Source organism: Pristiophorus japonicus, chromosome 6, assembly GCF_044704955.1.
Source record: "Pristiophorus japonicus isolate sPriJap1 chromosome 6, sPriJap1.hap1, whole genome shotgun sequence".
NCBI lineage: Eukaryota > Metazoa > Chordata > Chondrichthyes > Pristiophoridae > Pristiophorus > Pristiophorus japonicus.
The window spans coordinates 10,695,749-10,708,055 of record NC_091982.1 but is presented as its reverse complement, the minus strand read 5'-3'; the positions used below and the strand labels follow the sequence as shown (position 1 = coordinate 10,708,055).

Here is a 12,307-nt window from a genome sequence, read left to right as displayed (position 1 = left end):
CAGTGACAGTGGGAACTGGTGCTCTCCACTCTCTGTCCTGTGACAGTGGGAACTGGTGCTCTCCACTCTCCCGTCCTGTGACAGTTTGAACTGGTGCTCTCCACTCTCTCTCCAGTGACAGTGGGAACTGGTGCTCACCACTCTCTGTCCTGTGACAGTGGGAACTGGTGCTCTCCACTCTCTGTCCTGTGACAGTTAGAACTGGTGCTCTCCACTCTCTGTCCTGTGACAGTTTGAACTGGTGCTCTCCACTCTCCTGTGACAGTGGGAACTGGTACTCTCCACTCTCTGTCCTGTGACAGTGGGAACTGGTGCTCTCCATTCTCTGTCCTGTGACAGTTGGAACTGGTGCTCTCCACTCTCTGTCCTGTGACAGTGGGAACTGGTGCTCTCCACTCTCTGTCCTGTGACAGTTTGAACTGGTGCTCTCCACTCTCTCGTCCTGTGACAGTGGGAACTGGTGCTCTCCACTCTCCCGTCCTGTGACAGTGGGAACTGGTGCTCTCCACTCTCCCTCCTGTGACAGTTGGAACTGGTGCTCTCCACTCTCTGTCCTGTGACAGTTGGAACTGATGCTCTCCACTCTCTGTCCTGTGACAGTGGGAACTGGTGCTCTCCACTCTCTGTCCTGTGACAGTGGGAACTGGTGCTCTCCATTCTCCCGTCCTGTGACAGTTGGAACTGGTGCTCTCCACTCTCTGTCCTGTGACAGTGGGAACTGGTGCTCTCCACTCTCTGTCCTGTGACAGTTGGAACTGGTGCTCTCCACTCTCTGTCCTGTGACAGTGGGAACTGGTGCTCTCCACTCTCTGTCCTGTGACAGTTGGAACTGGTGCTCTCCACTCTCTGTCCTGTGACAGTGGGAACTGGTGCTCTGCACTCTCTGTCCTGTGACAGTGGGAACTGGTGCTCTCCATTCTCTGTCCTGTGACAGTGGGAACTGGTGCTCTCCACTCTCTCTCCTGTGACAGTTGGAACTGGTGCTCTCCTGGTGTTGTGGCCAACATTCTTCCCTCAACCATAAGGTATAAGAAGAGTTGTTGCCTCTTTTGGTCTCCTAGAAGAGGTTGATGGACAGGAAATTGATTAATGGGTCGAGAAATTTGGAAGTAGTGTACCTCAGGGGTCAGTAATGGTTTCACTTTTGTTTTCGCTACGAGACCAGGGCGTCATGGTACATCAGTCATTGAAGGTTGGCATGCAGGTACAGCAGGCAGTAAAGAAAGCAAATGGTATTCTGGCCTTCATAGCAATGGGATTTGAGTATAGGAGCAGGGAGGTCTTGCTGCAGTTGTACAAGGCCTTGGTGAGACCACACCTTGAGTGTGCAGTTTTAGTCTCCTAATCTAAGGAAGGACGTGCTTGCCATTGAGGGAGTGCAGCGAAGGTTCACCAGACTGATTCCCGGGATGGCAGGGCTGACATATGAGGAAAGACTGGATCGGCTAGGCTTATACTCACTGGAATTTAGAAGAATGAGAGGGGATCTCATAGAAACGTATAAAATTCTGACGGGACTGGACAAGTTAGATGCAGGAAGAATGTTCCCTATGTTGGGGAAGTCCAGAACCAGGAGACACAGTCTAAAGATAAGAGGTAAGCCATTTAGGACCGAGATGAGGATAAACTTTTTTATCCATAGAGTTGTGAACCTATGGAATTCTCTACCATAGAAAGTTGTTGAGGCCAGTTCTTTGGACATATTCAAAAGGGAGTTAGATGTGGCCCTTACAGCTAAAGGGATCGGGGGTATGGAGAGAAGGCTGGGGTGGGGTACTGAGGTTGAATAATCAGCCATGATCATGTTGAATGGCGGTGCAGGCTCGAAGGGACGAATGACCTGCTCCTGCACCTAATTTCTATGTTTCTATGTTTCTATACATAGATGACATAGACGTGGAGGTTTGGCAAACAGTGAGGACTGTAAAAGATCTTATAGGGGACTTAGGTAGACCTAGACCTAGACTGGTTTGTGGAATGGACAGAGAGTTGGCAGATGCAATTTAATATGGATAAATAGGAGGTTATACATTTGGGAGGTAAAAAAGGGCCCAAAATTGGTGAACGCTAAGTTCCGCCCAAGTACCGTCCAAAGGACCGCTGAGATCCTGACGGTACTTTGGGCAGAGGTTTCATGAAAAAATCTGGGAAAGACCTCCCGGCGGCAAAAATAGGACCTACGCACCGAATCTGGGCGGTAGCTCCCATTCTCGACGGCAAATGCAATCCTCGGCAAAGTACTACCGAGAATTGAATCGGGCCCAGGGAGGGGGGAGCTGCTAAAATAAAAAATTTTCAAAACTTAAAAAAAAAAACACTAGAAATCCCTCAGGGGACCCCATCAACCTAAATTCCTGCAAAAAAAAAAATAAAGAAAAGAAGTGGATTAACCTTGTTTTTGCAGGTCTTCATACTTACCGTTGAGGTAAGACCTGCCTCCACGCGGTGGTCTTTTCCCCGGCTGGAGCGGAGGGCCGCCCGGATCAAACTGGCAGCTCAGCGGGCAGGAGGACTCTTGTGGGCGTTGCACGCCGGCGGACGTCAGCGGATGGTACCCAGCGGTCTTCTCTCCCTGCAGGCGGGAGGCCTCCCCCAAACTCGCTCGGAGGGGAGACCGCCCAGAAACCAGGGAGATTTCTGGCCCATAGAATGGGAGTATACATTAAATGGAAAGATGTTGAATGGTGTGGATAAACAGAGAGACATTGGAGTTCAAATACATAATTCCCTAAAAATGTGAAGACATAAAAAGACAAACAACATTTTGGGTATAATAGACATGGGCGTGGAGTACAAAAGTGAAGAACGAATGATAAACTTGTACAAGGCATTGGCTGGCCCACAGTTGGAATAAATTGTGTACAGTTTTGGACAGCCCTTTTTAGAGGGGATATTGAAGCCATGGAGAGCGTACAGCATAGATTTACCAGGATAATATCAGGCAAAGCAAACTAGTTATGAATAGAGATTTGAGGTACTGGGAGTATTTCAATTGGAGCTGAGAAACCTAAGAGGAGATATAATAGAGGTTTTTAAATTTTTGAGGGGATTTGATAGTGAATAGGAAAAGGCCATTTCCTCTAGATGAAAATTAATTGATATGGGGTCATCAATTTTAAAATGTCACTGAGAGGGAAGCGAGAGGTTAAGAGAAATGTATTTACTCAGAGGCTTGTTAGAGCTCAGAATGCTTTACCACAGGGAGTGTGGCGTGAAGAGAGACTATTACATCTTTTAAAGGAAAACTGGATTCTATATTTGAATCAGAGAAAGATACAAGGCCATGAAGAAAGCACAGAGCAATGGGATTAGTTATGGATTAGTCGAGCAAAGAACCAGCACAGACTTAAGAGGCCAAATAACCTCTGTGCTGAAAACATTTCTAGTTCTATGGATTCAGATCATGTTGTGAACTCTAAGAATGAAGCTTGAGTGGTTGGTAGCTGTCGTCACTAGCTGTGCACTTCTAAACAACAAAAACGACAACTTGTATTTATATAGCGCCTTTAACATAGTGAAACGTCCCAAGGTGCTTCACAGAAGTATTATGAGACAAAATATTTGACACCAAGCCACGTAAGGAGAAATCAGGACAGGTGACCCAAAAGCTTGATTAAAGAGGTATGCTTTAAGGAGTGTCTTGAAGTAGGAAAGAGAGGTAGCGAGGCGGAGAGGTTTAGACAGGGAATTTCAGAGCTTCAGGACGAGGTAACAGAAGGCACGGCCACCAATGTTTGAATGATTATAATCGGGGATGCTCAAGAGGGGTAGAATTAGAGGACCGCAGATATCTCAGAGGGGTTGTGGGGCTGAAGGAGATTACAGAGGTAGGGAGGGGTGAGGCCATGGAGGGATTTGAAAACAAAGATGAGAATTTTGAAATCGAGGCGTTGCTTAACCGGGAGCCAGTGTAGGTCAGTGAGCACGGGTGATGGGTGAGCGGGACTTGGTGCAAGTTAGGACACGGGCAGCCGAGTTTTGGATCACCTCTAGTTTACATAGGGTAGAATGTGGGAGGCCAACCAGGAGTGCATTGGAATAGTCAAAGTCTAGAGGTAACAAAGGCATGGGTGAGGGTTTCACAGCAGATGAGCTGAGGCAAGGGTGGAGATGGGCGATATTATGGAGGTGGTAAAAGGCGGTCTTAGTTATGCTGTGGATATGTGGTCGAAAGCTCATTTCAGGGTCAATATGACACCAAGATTGCAAACAGTCTGGTTCAGCCTCAGACAGAAGTTGGGGAGAGGGATCGAGTCAGTGGCTCGGGGACGGAGTTTGCAGCCGGGACCGAAAACAATGGCTTTGGTCTTCCCAATATTTCTGCTCATCCAGAACGGATGTTGGACAAGCAGTTTGACAATCTAGAGACCATGGAAGGGGTCAAGAGAACTGGTAGTGAGGTCAAGCTGGATGTTATCAGCGTACATGTGGAAACTGACGCTGTGTTTTTGGATGATGTCACCAAGAAGCAAGCAACGTGTAGATGAGAAATAGGAGGGGGGCTAAGGATAGATCCTTGGGGGACACCAGAGGTAACGATGCGGCAGCGGGAAGAGAAGCCGATGCAGGTGATTCTCAGGTTACGATTAGATAGATAAGAATAGAACCAGGCAAGTGCAGTCCCACCCAGCTGGACGACAGTGGAGAGGCATTGGAGAAGGATAGAGTGGTCAACCGTGTCAAAGGCTGCAGACAAGTCAAGAAGGACGAGGAGGGATAGTTTGCCTTTGTCACAGTTACAAAGGATTTAATTTGTGACTTTGATGAAATCCGTTTTGGTACTGTGGCAGGCACGGAAACCGGATTGGAGGGATTCAAACATGGAATAGCGGGAAAGGTGGGCACGGATTTGGGAGGCAACAACACGTTCAAGGACTTTTGACAGGAAAGGGAGTTTGGAGATGGGGTGATAGTTTGCAAGGACGGAGGGGTCATGGGTTGTTTTTTTTGAGGAGAGCGGTGATGACAGCAGATTTGAGGGAGAAGGAGACAGTACCTGAGGAGAACGAACCGTTAATTATGTCGGTTAACATGGGAGCCAGAAAAGAAAGTTGGGTGGTCAGCAGTTTGGTGGAAATAGGGTCAAGGGAGCAGGACGTGGGTCTCATGGACAAGATGAGCTCGGAGAGATCATGAGGGGAGATCAAATAGAAACTGGAGAAAGATGCAAGTTCAGGGCTAGGGCAGGTGGGAACCTTAGAGGAAGTTTGGCCCAGTGGGCTAAGGGAAGGAAGGGAAGAGACAGCTGGCTAAAAGGATGGTCTCAATCTTAGAGACAAAGAAGTCCATTAGCTCCTCACACTAGTCGGAGGTGAGGGTGGAAACTGGGGAGAGGGGTTTAAGAAGACAGATAGCAGTGAAGAATAGTAGACGTGGTTTATCTTTGCATTCCAGAATGATTCTGGAGTAGTGAGCAATTTTGGCAGACGAGAGCAGGACCCGATAGTGCCTTATGTGGTCCAGCTAGGTCTGGCGGTGAATGGCTAAACCAGTTGTCCGCCATTTCCATTCAAGTCTGCGTCCTTTGAACTTAAGGGAGAGAAGATCAGGGCTGTACCGGGGGGGCGGCCAGGGTGAGAGAGAATAATTGTTTTTATAGAGACTAGGGCATCACAGATGGGAGTGAGGGTGTGATTGAGCAGATCAATAACTGCAGAAATGTCATGGTGAATGGAGGGCCAAAGGCTGGACAGTTGGGAGTTCCCAAGTGCAGTTGTAAAAGAGTCAGGAGAGAGTTTTATCCAGGGGCTGACACAAATGGAAATAGACTTGGGGTGGGGGGTGGCGGGGGTGGGGGGGCGGAGGGGGGGGATGTGAGTGGAAAGCAATACGAGGAAGTGGTCAAAGATGGCCTTAATCTGTGATTGACACGATGGGAGTAGTGAGGCCATGAGAGATGGCAAGGTCGAGGGCTGGTCGTTAATATGGGTTGGGGAGTTTACATGGTGGGAGAGATTAAGGGAGGATTGGAAGTTAGTGAACTCGGAGAGAGAGCTTGATGAATTGAGATGGAGATTGAAATCACCGAGGATGAGAAGTCGTTCTGTGCAGAGTCTGAGGGAGGAAAGCAGTGAAGGATTATCGGTAATAAAATTTGTATAGTAATTGAGAACGAAAATTTTAAATGAGAATTGAGAGGGATGGAATATGGTGAGATGGTCAAAGGAGGAGAAATTGTCGGAGGAGTAGGGGGCCAGACCAAGGTGTGATTTGCTGATGAGAGCCACACCGCCACCACAGCGGTCTGAGCAGGGTAAATGGTGGAAGGAATAGCCAGACTGGGAGGCTTCATTTAAGGGTAAGGTGTCATCGCCCCACAACCAAGTTTCCGTAAGGGCCATGATGTCGATGCCATCATCTGTAATAAGCTCATGGACTGAAAGGGCCTTGTTTGCAAGTGAATGGATATTCTGGAGGGAGATGCGGAGAGGGTCGGTTATGGCTACCCCACTGCCAGCGTCCACAGAGTCAGCGCTGGGGGGAATGAGTTGGATGGGGAGGGGATTGGCAAGATTGGCCCCCAATGTAGGCATGCTGAACTAGAAGGTCGGCGAGAGAGTAGGATGGGACAGTTGGGGTTGCTGCTCGTAAGAAGGCAGCGACGAGTGCCTCGATAGGCCCTTCGTTGGATGCCAAGAGAGACACAGAGGGAAGCTGTAGGCTTATTGAAGAGGGAATCAAGACTGGGGTGGCGGCAGAAGAGTAGGAAGGTCAGAGAGCGATGAAGGATTGGGGTAGGGATTCGGGAGGGCAGAGTATCCGAGAGAGGAGAGATGAAAGGCAGCATGACAACAGGAGAGAATGGTCAGGGAGGGATAAAGAGAAAGGGAAAGGGGGAGAAAAGTGGAAAAGTATTAAATGGGTCGGGTCCGGACTGGCAGCCAAAGTGCGGACGCAAATGGACACGGGAACAGCTCAGGATACGTAGACCTGTTTAAATGTAGTAGTTAATGGTATACAATAGTGGGGAGACCAGGGTCAAAGTCAGAGGTCCCATAGCAGGGCAAAGCCGACATGAACAGTGTTATGTCTTGAGTAAAGAGTCAGACTAGATACTGCAAGCTCAAAGTAAGGTGTGACCATAGTCCTTTATTACAGATCTCAGAGTGCCTCGCCAGCCTGTGAGGCCTCCTTATATACAGGTGCTCCCAAGGGGATCCCTTGGGACTCCAAGGGATAAGACGTGGTTAGACATGGTATTTACAGGTTTACATACATAACAACACTTTCCCCCCCCCCTCCAACCCCTTCCCCAAAGTCAATAGTGTAACTATTTACAATGTGAGTCGATCTGGTGCCTTCCGTTCCCTGGTTGATCGTCTCGGTGCAAATGCTGGTTTGTTGGGCCCTCGCTGGGCTGCTGCGCAGTTGGCCTTACTGGGCTGCTGGGGGTGGTGAGTCCTGGTGGACTGCTGCGGGTGATGGGTTCTGCTTTGTGGTCAATCACGGTTCGATTGCCACTTTGTGTGTGTGTTGGAGGGTCGAAAAAGGTGGAGTCTGGATAGTCTGGGTTGTTCTGGATAGTCCGTAAATCTGAGTTTAGTTTGGTCCAAGTGTTTCCTGCAGGTGAGTCCATTTGAGAGTTTGACCACAAATATCCTACTCCCCTCTTTGGCCAAAACAGTGCCAGGAAGCCACTTGGGACCTTGTCCATAGTTCAACACAAATAAAGAATAATTTATCTCATCTCTGGATGCGGGCCAATGCATTCGTATTTATCCCCTTGCTTTCAGAAAAGAGGGATATAAGTGGCTTATGGTCAGTTTCAGTCGACATGGACCCTGGACCACGGTTTGGAGGGCCAGGACCATAAACTTAGTGGCGCCTCCCTGGGTGCGTTGCTTAACTGTGAACATGTATTACATCTGTGCACGCAGGACTCTAAGTCCGCATCGATACCGGGCCACCACACGTGGGATCTAGCTATCGTTTTCATCATTACGATGCCTGGGTGGGTGCTGTGGAGATACTGATGAACGTGACCCTGCCTTTTTTTGGCACCATTACCCCATAGGAGGCAGTCTGCCTGTATAGACATTTCATCTTTGCGCCGCTGGTACGGCTTTATTTCTTCCTGCATCTCTAACGGGACACTAGACCAACTCCCGTGGAGTACACAGTTTTTTTACTAAGGACAGTAAGGGGTCCTGGCTCGTCCAGGTTCTAATCTGTCGGGCGGTAACAGATGATTGCTCACTCTCAAATGCTTCCATTACCATAACTAAATCTGCGGGCTGTGCCATCTCCACCCCGGTGGTGGGCAGTGGCAGCCTACAGAGAGCATCGGCACAGGTTTCTGTGCCTGGCCTGTGGCGGAAGGCATAGTTGTATGCGGACAACGTGAGCGCCCATCTTTGGATGCGGGCCGATGCATTCGTATTTATCCCCTTGCTTTCAGAAAAGAGGGATATAAGCGGCTTATGGTCAGTTTCCAATTCAAATTTGAGCCCGAACAGATACTGATGCATTTTCTTTACCCTGTAAACACATGCCAACACTTCTTTTCCGACCGTACTGTAGGCTCTCTCGGCCTTAGATAGACTTCTGGATGCATCAGCAATCGGTTGCAATTTCCCAGATTCATTAGCTTGTTGCAATACACACCCGACCCCGTACGACGACGCATCACATGCTAGTACCAAATGCTTACATGGATCGTACAACACAAGCAATTTGTTTGAACATAACAGCTTCCTAGCTTTCTCAAAGGCATTTTCTTGGCTTTTACCCCATACCCATTCATCTTCTTTACGCAGTAAAGGGTGCAGTGGTTCTATCAATGTGCTAAGACCCGGTAAGAAGTTACCAAAATAGTTCAGGAGTCCTAGAAACGACCGCAGCTCCGTCACGTTCTGTGGTCTCAGTGCGTTCTTGATTGCCTCCGTCTTCAAATCGGTGGGCCTGATGCCGTCCGCCGCGATTCTTCTGCCCAGGAACTCCACTTCAGGTGCTGGGAAAATGCACTTCGAGCGTTTTAGCCTGAGCTCCGTGCGATTAAGCCGACTAAGGACCTCCTCCAGGTTCTGCAGGTGCTCGACGGTGTCCCAACCTGTAACCAAGATGTCGTCCTGGAAGACCATGGTACGCGGGTCCGACTTCAGCAAGCTTTCCATGTTCGTCTGGAATATCGCCGCGGCTGATCAAATCCCAAACGGGCATCTGTTGTAAATGAAGAGACCTTCCTGCAGCTCCTGCGTCATGTAGGCCGAGGTCAAGTCCAGCTTAGTGAACGTTTTCCTCCCGCCAGCATCGCAAATAGGTCATCTGCCTTTGGTAGCGGGTATTGATCCTGCAGTGAGAAACGATTGATAGTGTTAAGTCCTGACTCTAATGTACTGACTTACACGAGACACATGCTGAAGTCAAGGTCACTGAGGACCTGCACCTTTAATTCCAGCTCTCCAGTGCTTGCCTGAGACCTCCCTTTATATACCTCAGTGGGACAGGTATGGAGTGTCTCCTGCAAGTGCACCCCTGGTGTTAAGGTATGCTTATTGTTACAGGTCATATCCAGTTACAGTCATATATAGCATGGTAAGATACAGTTATATACAGTAATGTGAGATACATGACATCACCCTCCCCCAAGGTCTTATTGCCTTTATAGATTCAGTCTCTCAGGTGGTCTGCGCTCTCGCGTGGAGCGTCTTAGTTGTGGTTCAGTTGTTTGCTTTGGTGCCTGTTTTTTGTTCGGTGTGATTGCTGGTATCTCGCCTGGGCTGTCTGTTGAGACTGCCCTTTCTTGAGGTTGTTCCACCTGTCTGTCCACCAGGTGTGGTGTGAGTTCCACATTGTAGTCTGCCTCTGGTTTTTCAGTGTTATCAGTGAATCTACTTTTTACTTGGTCTACATGCCTCCAGCAGGTTTGGCCATTGTCCATTTGTACAACCAGTAGCCTGCTTCCCTCTTTGTCTGTTACTGTCCCTGCAAGCCATTTGGGACCCCGGCCATAGTTTAGCACAAACACTTTGTCCCCTATCTCATTCCACCTCCCCCTCGAATTTCGGTCATGGTACTCAGTTAGCTTTTGACGCTTAGCCTCAACAATTTCATGCATGTCTGGGAGGATTAACGAGAGCCTGGTCTTTAAGGTTCGTTTCATCAATAGTTGCGCAGGGGGAACCCCAGTCAACGAATGCGGACGAGATCTGTATGCCAGCAGCAGTCACGACAGGCGGCTCTGCAGCATGGGACCTTGGATTCTGAGCATGCCTTGTTTAATGATCTGCACTGCTCGGTCTGCCTGGACATTGAAGGCCGGCTTGAAAGATGTCGTCTTAACGTGATTTATACCGTGGTCAACTATAAAATCATGAAATTCTGCGCTGGTGAAGCACGGACCACTGACCAATATGTCAGGAATGCCGTGCGTTGCAAACATGGTTCTAAAGCTCTCCACAGTGGTGGAGGTGGTGCTCGAGTTTAAAATGGTGCACTCGATCCATTTTGAAAATGCATCAACGACTACGAGGAACATTTTGCCCATGAATGGGTCCGCATAGTCTACATGCACCCGCGACCACGGTTTGGTGGGCCAGGGGCTTAGGGGGGCCTCCCTGGGGGCATTACTGAGTTGGGCACAAATGGTGCACTGACGGACGCCAAGCTCCAAGTCCGCGTCAATGTCAGGCCACCAGACATGAGATCTGGCTATGGCCTTCATAAGGACAATCCCCGGGTGCTCGCGATGGAGCTCCCGGACAAATGCCTCCCTGCCTCGTAAGGGCATAACTACTCGGCTGCCCCACATCAGGCAGTCTGCCTGCAGTAAGAGTTCATGCATGTGCCTATGGAAGGGTTTGACCTCCTCGGGGCAGGCATCGCGAGCCTCTGCCCAGTCACCGGTTAAAACGCATCATTTAACTAGAGATAATGTGCTGGTCGTCCAGGCTCTGATTTGGCGAGCCGTCATGGGCGAACCTGTGGATTCAAAGGCATTGATTGCCATGACCATCTCACAGTCCTGTTTGTCGGACCCTTCTGTGGTCGCCAGGGGTAGCCTGCTAAGCGCGTCGGCACAGTTGTCTGTGCCTGGTCTGTGTCTTATCGTGTAGTCGTAAGCCGCCAGCATGAGTGCCCACCGCTGAATGCGCGCCGAGGCGTTGGCGTTGATTGCCTTGCACTCGGATAGTACAGACATGAGGGGTTTGTGGTCGGTTTCTAATGCAAACTTGGCCCCGAAAAGGTATTGGTGCATCTTTTTGACACCGTACACGCATGCGAGCGCCTCCTTCTCAACCATACCGTACCCGCGCTCCGCCCGCGAAAGTGACCTGGAGACATAAGCAACGGGCTGCAATTTACCCGCATCATTGACGTGCTGTAAAATGCACCCGACCCCGTACTCTGACGCATCACACGTAAGGACTAACTTTTTACCTGGCTCAAAAAAGGCTAAAACACTCTTGGAACACAGAAGGTTGCGTGCCTTATCTGAGTAGCATGTGGAGAGGCTCCAGCAGTGTGCTCAAGTTCTGCATAAAGTTCCCAAAGTAATTGAGTAGCCCGAGAAAGGCGCGCAGTTCTGAGACATTCCGGGGCCTGGGTGCCAGGCGAATCGCTTCGGTTTTGGATTCGGTTGGGCGGATTCCATCAGCGGTAATCCTTCTGCCCAAAAATTCAACCTCGGGTGCGAGAAACAGACACTTGGATTATAAACTCTTAGGCCTACCCGATCCAATCGACTTAGTACTTTCTCAAGATTGCGGAGATGAGAGTCGGTGTCCCTGCCCGTGATGAGTATGTCATCTTGAAACACAACCGTCCCCGGGATGGACTTGAGCAGACTTTCCATGTTGCGCTGGAATATAGCAGCTGCCGACCTGATGCCGAATGGGCATCGATTGTACATGAAAAGGCCTCGATGTGTGTTGATGGTGGTGAGTAGCTTAGACTCTTCGGTCAGTTCGTGCGTCATATACGCAGATGTGAGGTCAAGTTTCGAGAAAAGTTTTCCTCCAGCCAACGTGGCAAATAGGTCCTCCGCTCTGGGCAGCGGTTATTGGTCCTGTAGGGAGACTCTGTTTATGGTAAACTTGTAATCCCCACAGATTCACATGGATCCATCAGGCTTCATGACGGGGATGATGGGGCTTGCCCAGTCGCTGAATTCCACGGGAGAAATTATGCCTTCCCGCAGAAGCCGGTCCAGTTCGTTTTCAATCTTTTCCCTCATCACATAAGGCACAGCTCTAGCCTTGTGATGGACCGGTCTGGCATTCTGTGTGATGTAGATTCTAACTTTAGCCCCTTTGAAGGTGCCCAAACCTGACTGAAAGAGATGTTCAAAACGGCTTAGAACTGTTGA

General features: G+C 49.5%; 1 protein-coding gene across 1 annotated transcript in view; it reads left to right on the top strand.

Annotated features, from left to right (window-relative positions):
• dlg3 (discs, large homolog 3 (Drosophila)) overlaps positions 1–12,307 on the top strand; it is a 779,594-nt gene that overhangs the window by 137,265 nt on the left and 630,022 nt on the right. The window lies entirely within an intron of this gene.